This window comes from Molothrus ater, chromosome 19, assembly GCF_012460135.2.
Source record: "Molothrus ater isolate BHLD 08-10-18 breed brown headed cowbird chromosome 19, BPBGC_Mater_1.1, whole genome shotgun sequence".
In the NCBI taxonomy this organism is placed as follows: Eukaryota; Metazoa; Chordata; class Aves; order Passeriformes; family Icteridae; genus Molothrus; species Molothrus ater.
The window spans coordinates 1,722,941-1,730,595 of NC_050496.2; positions in this window are offsets into that span (position 1 = coordinate 1,722,941).

Consider the following 7,655-nt stretch of genomic DNA (forward strand, 5'->3'; position numbering starts at 1 on the left):
CTTTATTTAACTTTAACTTTGTCTAGCCTCTGTTCCAGCTCCCTAAGGCATCAGTCACCCTCACAGCTGGGACAATCCCTGAAATGGGCCAGGGCCAGCAGCCCCCAGAGCTGGGACAAGCTCAGAACCTGAAATGGGCCAGGGCCAGCAGCCCCCAGAGCTGGGACAAGCTCAGAACCTGAAATGGGCCAGGGCCAGCAGCCCCCAGAGCTGGGACAAGCTCAGAACCCAGAATGGGCCAGGGCCAGCAGCCCCCAGAGCTGGGGCTCTGCTGTGCCCTCAGGCTGTGCCCTGGGGCTGTGAGCCCTGCAGAGCCCCCTGTGCATTCCTGGCCTCTGTGCCAGCTGCAGGTGTTTGGTACCTGAGGTTTGGAGCAGAGGGGTCTGCAGGGACAAGGTGCAAAGGGATTTTCACCAAATGCACCTTCCTGCACTTGGCATCCAGATGGAGCCCAAAAAATCTCTGTGGTATCTTGTGGTGCTCTGCTTCTCACAGTGGCTTTCAGTTCAGGAAGAATTTAATCCTGGAAGGATGGGCAGGCACTGGCAGGGGCTGCCCAGGGAGGGTTCTCCTCCTGCCTGGCTGGGTGTCCTGGGGTCCCTGTGTGCCAGGAGGGCTCCCCTGGCAGCCTGGGCAGCATTTCTGGCTCTGGGGTCACTCAGTGTCCCACTTACTCCTTAATTAAGGCTGAGAGTTTCTGAGACACCCAAGTTTCTTTGCCTCTCGTGTGTGCTCTTTGAGCTCTGGTCAGAGAAGCTCTGCAGGGACTCTCTGGCTCCATCTCCCATGGTGGATCTGCTGCACCACAGAATCTCTGCAGTCACCCTCTGTTGGACCCTGCTGGGCCCATGACCAAAGAGAATTTCACCCAAAGAGCCAAGTCCTTTTAGGACTGAAAGAGAAAAGAGAAGAAAAAGAAACAAAATCTAACCCAAAGTCTAATTTTAAGAATGGGAACAAGACAGAAATACAAAAGTAGTTGAAAAGGAATTCAAAAGAAAAGCTAAAAGGGTAAAATATTTACAGAAGGCATAAAAACTGTTTAAAGACAAAGTATTAGAGGCTGGGAATAAATATATACAACTAATCTAGAATGTGCTAAAATACCCAGAAAAAAAAAAATCTGCCATACTTTAGTAGTGAAAGAAGTTACAAGAAGAATGAGAGATTCATCAAAATTGAAATAATTTCCAAAGAAGGAAGATAGAATGGAGTACAAAGTATGTCTGTGAGATGTAATACCCATAAGGACAGGCCAAAAATATTTTTAGGGAAAACTTGCTAAAAGCATAAAAGCCAATATTAAAACATTTCTCCAAGGATAAATAGTAGGAAGCTCATCAGAAATTGTCCCTGGCTCAGATCTGTGTAGGGGGAGACAGAAGAAGGTGAATGCTGAGTGCAAGAGCTCAAGAGCCAAAGTGCTGCTTGGTGGGAGGGGAAGGAAATGTCCCACACTGTGCCCATGGTGCACCCAAATCCCACAGGCAGGGAATCAGCAGCACCAGTGACAGTTCTGGCAGAAATGTCTGACCTGGAGATGCTCTGGAAAATGAACATTTGGGGAGATGGTTGGCCTGAAACCCAGCAGCCCACAGTGTGCACGGGCACTCACAGCCCCACAGGGAATCAGCAGCACCAGTGACAGGTCTGACAGACCTGGAGATGCTTTGAGCATCGTCTGGAGTGGATAATGAACATTTGGGGGATGGTTGGCCTGAAACCCAGCACCCCACAGTGTGCACTGGCACTCACAGCCCCAGGGACCCTCAGCTCCCACCCTTAATGCCACCAACCCCTCCTGTGACACCTCCATGGTGTGACACCACCTGGTGTGGGAGCTTCCTGCCCCTCCTTGCTGCCCTCTGCTCTGTCTTTGGCCAGCCAGGCACGCTGTGATCCCCCTTTTTTCCACAGTGCAGGACTGCAATGCTGCTCCCAGCAAACCCTGTGGGTCACTCTGGTTTGTCTCACTGCCCATCCCTCAGCCCTGCCCTCGTTCCTGCTGGCCCAGCAGAGCCAGGCAGCTCCCTGGCAGCCTGGCAGGGACACAGGGAAGGCTGGGCTGGGATCACAGAGGTGCCAGGAGAGGGGGGCAAGCCCAGGGCTCGTGCTCTGGGCACCTCGTGTGACCCCAGGCTGGCTTTGCACATAAACAGGTAACCAGCTGCTGCTGGCCTGGAGCTGCAACGGCTCCTGTCCCAGCCAAGCCCAAAGTGGAACAGAATGAAAAACATGCAGTGGTTGGACTCCCTGCTGGCTGAGCACTGGGCTCTGAATTAGCCATTACCGCTGGGGAAAGAAATCCGGGTTCTTGGGAGAGATCATGGAAAACATCAGCTCTGTGGGGGGCAAGAAATGGAATCAGGTCTTGGGAAGGATGAGGAGAGGAACTGGGAGCAAACCAGAAAATGCAGCCGTGCTGTGGTGAGCCTGCAGCATCCCCACAGCCCCAGCTGGCTGGTGCATCCACTCCTCATCCTCAGGGGAGCTCAGAAACCCAGAGAAGGACTGAGCACAAGTGTTTAATGGTGCCCACAGGAGCCATAAAATAGACAAGGGCTTTTGGGCTTGTTATAAATGAATGCTCCAATTTAACAATTAAGAATATGTATTAAATTATCAAAGTATAAATCTGGAAAAAGCCACAAGTGAATCGACTCTGAGCCAGGGAGACTCAGGACCAAAGTCCCTGTGGGTCTCCAAAATGTCATTGCTAAGGGATCCATTTTATACAGTCTTTTGGGCTCTGCAAGGGGCCTTTCTTTAGCATATTCCAGCATATTATTGTAGGCTTTCTTTCTTGCTGCCACGCTTTCCAGAATCGATGATTCCTGGGTATCCTGGTGGATAACTGCTGGAATCCTGTCAGGTGAAAACTTCCCGGGATAAACTTCTGATGATGCCTTTCAAATGCCTCCTGCTGGAGTCTTGGAAAGGAATCCCTTGAAATCTGCATTCCTGGAGACAGTGTCCTCCTGGTGTTTGAACCTCCATTCTTTCTTACCCAGTCCATTACTGCTTGTTGCACAAGATGCTGTGGTTTTAATTTCCTTTAGCATGAATTATTGTACAATATACACCCCAGGCTTCAGCAGGAGACATCAGGGTGGGGTGATGGGGCAGGGTGGCACAGCCTGGAGCCCTCTGTGAGTGGCTGGGGACAATTGCTGCTTCCTTCTGTCCAGGAACAGGGATGCAGCCCGTGGAATTGTCGGGCAGCAGATCTAAAACAAACAAGAGGAAGCAGTTTTGCACACCACCTGTAATTCATCATGAAGCTCATTTCCATGGGACAGTGTAAGGCCAAAATTGTCACTGGTCTCAAAAAGCAATTGCATTCAGGGAGAAAAACATGAATTATATTGATTTAATCATTGAGACTGTGAAACACAAGGGCCTGGTGATGGCCTCAAGCTTCCCAGATCCAAGCCAAGCATCAGAGCAGAGATCCAACATCCACAGGCGACCAGAGCTGGAGAGGACAGACTGACAACTCCTTTCCTGCCTAACTTTCATCCTGAGGAGAACTCATTTCTATCTTCTCTTCGTTCTGCTCCTTAAACATCCCAAAGACAGCCCTGGCCAGCAGGGAGAGCCTCTCCAGTGCAGGATTCCTCTGGCTGGGTGCACACATGGCCATGCCCCAGAGCTCTGCAGAGGAGCTGGAAAGCCTCCTCTTGCCAAGGCTTTGCCTGACCTTTTGTTCTGCACAAACAGGATCTCCTCGGGTCCTGAACGTCCATTGGGTGTACAGGAGTCATCCTCTCTCCTTAGCAACACGTCTGTGAGGCCAAAACACACATCCAGACACGTGCTGGGAGCTTTTAGCAGACACTGGGAGCACGTTTTAGGCTCTGCCCTCTGAGGTGGGTGCAGGAACAGGAATTAACCCCCAGAAGGATCAGTTTTACCTGCCGGGCCTTCAGGGGAGATGAGGGTGTCTGCAGGAGCACAGGAGCAGCTCCCTGCCAAGGCACTGCTCAGGATGTTGCCATCCCATTGCAGGGGTTCCATGCTCTTGTCTCCTATCACAAAAGGTCCAGACCTTCCTGGTGTTTCTCATGGGCATCTCCTCAGAGCACTGACTCCTTCTTCTTCACAAAGCACCCAACTGAGCCCAGCTCCCTTCTCACCACCACCCCACTCTTTTATAGCATCTTCTCCTCATTGCTTACAGCTGTGGCCTGTTCAAGCCAGGCCTGCTGCTGATCTTTGCTAATTGGCCCAGCTGAAGCTCCTTAGGGGTAAGATTACTTTCTACACTATCTTTATTTTCTTATATTCTATCCCCCTACACGGGATGCCCCTGACCAGCTCTGAGCCCAGGCTGCAGAGAGCAGCAGAATTCAGGCTGGAAAAGACCTTGGAGATCATCAAAGTCCAACCATAAACCCAGCACCCAGGAGGGAGCCTGGTGCCCTCCCAGAGGGGCAAATGCCATGTCCTGGTGCTGTGCCCTGGCAGTGCTGGGACACAGGGCACTTGTGTGTGTTGGGACATGGGGACAGCCACACCTCGAGCCTTGGGCTCAGTTCTTGTGCCCTCATGGCAAGAAGGACATTGAAGTTCTGGAATACATTCAGAAATGGGGAAGGGACTGGAGCACCAGGAGGGGCTCAGGGAGCTGGGAAGGGGCTCAGCCTGGAGCAAAGGGGGATCAGGGGGCAATTCTGGCTCTGCACAGCTCCTGACAGGAGGGGACAGCCCCAGGTCGGGCTCTGCTCCAGGAAACAGGGACAGGAGCAGAGGGAACGGCCTCAGGCTGGGCCAGGGCAGCTCAGGGTGGGCACAGCAGGAATTCCCCCATGGAAAGGGGGCTCAGGGATTGGAAATGCCCAGGGAGGCTTGGAGTGCCCATCCCTGGAGGTGTCACCCACCTGGAGGTGGCACTGAGTGCTCTGGGCTGGGGACAGGGTGGGGATGGGGAACAGGTTGGATTTGACAGCCTTGGAGCTCTTTTCCAACCTTGGAGATTCTGGGATTCTGAGACTCTGTTATTGTCTGTGTGTGTTTGTGTGTTGGTGACCACAAGAGAGCAGGGGAACCACGGAGAGCCTCACATGCCCAGGGACACTCAGGAGCACACAGGAGCACAAAAGTGCACACAGGGACATGCAGGAGAACACAGGGACACACAGGAATGCTCAGGAGCACACAGGGACACACAGGAGCACAAAGGAGCACACAGGAGCACCCAGGGACACACAGGAACTCTCAGGAGCACACAGGAACACAAAAGTGCACACAGGGACATTCAGGAGCACACAGGGACACACAGGAGCACAAAGGAGCACACAGGAACACTCAGGGACATTCAGGAGCACACAGGGACACACAGGAACACCCAGGAGAACACAGGAACGTGCAGGAACACACAGGAGCACAGAGGAGCACACAAGGACACACAGGAATGTTCAGGAATACACAGGAACATACAGGAGCACACAGGAACACTCAGGTATGCTCAGGAGCACACAGGAGCACCCAGGAGAACATGCAGGAACATGCAGGAAGACACAGGAGCACTCAGGAGCACAGGGGAGCACACAAGAACACACAGGAATGCTCAGGAGCACACAGGAACACAAAAGTGCACACAGGGACATGCAGGAGAACACAGGGACACAAAGGAGCACACAGAAACACTCAGGGACATTCAGGAGCACCCAGGGACACACAGGAACATACAGGAGCACCCAGGGACACTCAGGAACACTCAGGAATGCTCAGGGACACTCAGGAGCACACAGGAATGCTCAGGAACACACAGGAACACTCAGGAATGCTCAGGGACACTCAGGGACACACAGGAATGCTCAGGGACACACAGGAATGCTCAGGAACACACAGGAACACTCAGGAACGCTCAGGGATACTCAGGAGCACACAGGAATGCTCAGGAGCACACAGGAATGCTCAGGGACACTCAGGGACACACAGGAATGCTCAGGAGCACACAGGAACACTCAGGAATGCTCAGGGACACTCAGGAGCACACAGGAATGCTCAGGAGCACACAGGAACACTCAGGAACGCTCAGGAACACACAGGGACACACAGGAACACTCAGGAATGCTCAGGGACACTCAGGGACACACAGGAATGCTCAGGAGCACACAGGAACACACAGGAATGCTCAGGAACACACAGGGACACACAGGAACACTCAGGAATGCTCAGGGACACTCAGGGACACACAGGAATGCTCAGGAGCACACAGGAACACACAGGAATGCTCAGGAGCACACAGGAACACTCAGGAACGCTCAGGGACACTCAGGAGCACACAGGAATGCTCAGGAGCACACAGGAACACTCAGGAATGCTCAGGAGCACTCAGGGACACACAGGAGCACAAAGGAGCACACAGGAGCACCCAGGGACACACAGGAACTCTCAGGAGCACACAGGAACACAAAAGTGCACACAGGGACATTCAGGAGCACACAGGGACACACAGGAGCACAAAGGAGCACACAGGAACACTCAGGGACATTCAGGAGCACACAGGGACACACAGGAACACCCAGGAGAACACAGGAACGTGCAGGAACACACAGGAGCACAGAGGAGCACACAAGGACACACAGGAATGTTCAGGAATACACAGGAACATACAGGAGCACACAGGAACACTCAGGTATGCTCAGGAGCACACAGGAGCACCCAGGAGAACATGCAGGAACATGCAGGAAGACACAGGAGCACTCAGGAGCACAGGGGAGCACACAAGAACACACAGGAATGCTCAGGAGCACACAGGAACACAAAAGTGCACACAGGGACATGCAGGAGAACACAGGGACACAAAGGAGCACACAGAAACACTCAGGGACATTCAGGAGCACCCAGGGACACACAGGAACATACAGGAGCACCCAGGGACACTCAGGAACACTCAGGAATGCTCAGGGACACTCAGGAGCACACAGGAATGCTCAGGAACACACAGGAACACTCAGGAATGCTCAGGGACACTCAGGGACACACAGGAATGCTCAGGGACACACAGGAATGCTCAGGAACACACAGGAACACTCAGGAACGCTCAGGGATACTCAGGAGCACACAGGAATGCTCAGGAGCACACAGGAATGCTCAGGGACACTCAGGGACACACAGGAATGCTCAGGAGCACACAGGAACACTCAGGAATGCTCAGGGACACTCAGGAGCACACAGGAATGCTCAGGAGCACACAGGAACACTCAGGAACGCTCAGGAACACACAGGGACACACAGGAACACTCAGGAATGCTCAGGGACACTCAGGGACACACAGGAATGCTCAGGAGCACACAGGAACACACAGGAATGCTCAGGAACACACAGGGACACACAGGAACACTCAGGAATGCTCAGGGACACTCAGGGACACACAGGAATGCTCAGGAGCACACAGGAACACTCAGGAACGCTCAGGGACACTCAGGAGCACACAGGAATGCTCAGGAGCACACAGGAACACTCAGGAATGCTCAGGAGCACTCAGGAGCACCTGCAGCCCTGACTCCTGCTCCAGGCCCTCAGGATGAGTCCCCTGGGCTGGCAGGTGCCAGGGCAGCACCGTCCCTGGGCTGTCCCCAGTGCTGGAGCCACACGTGATCCATGCAAACAGAGGCCTGGCCGGGCAGGCAGCTCCATGGAAACCA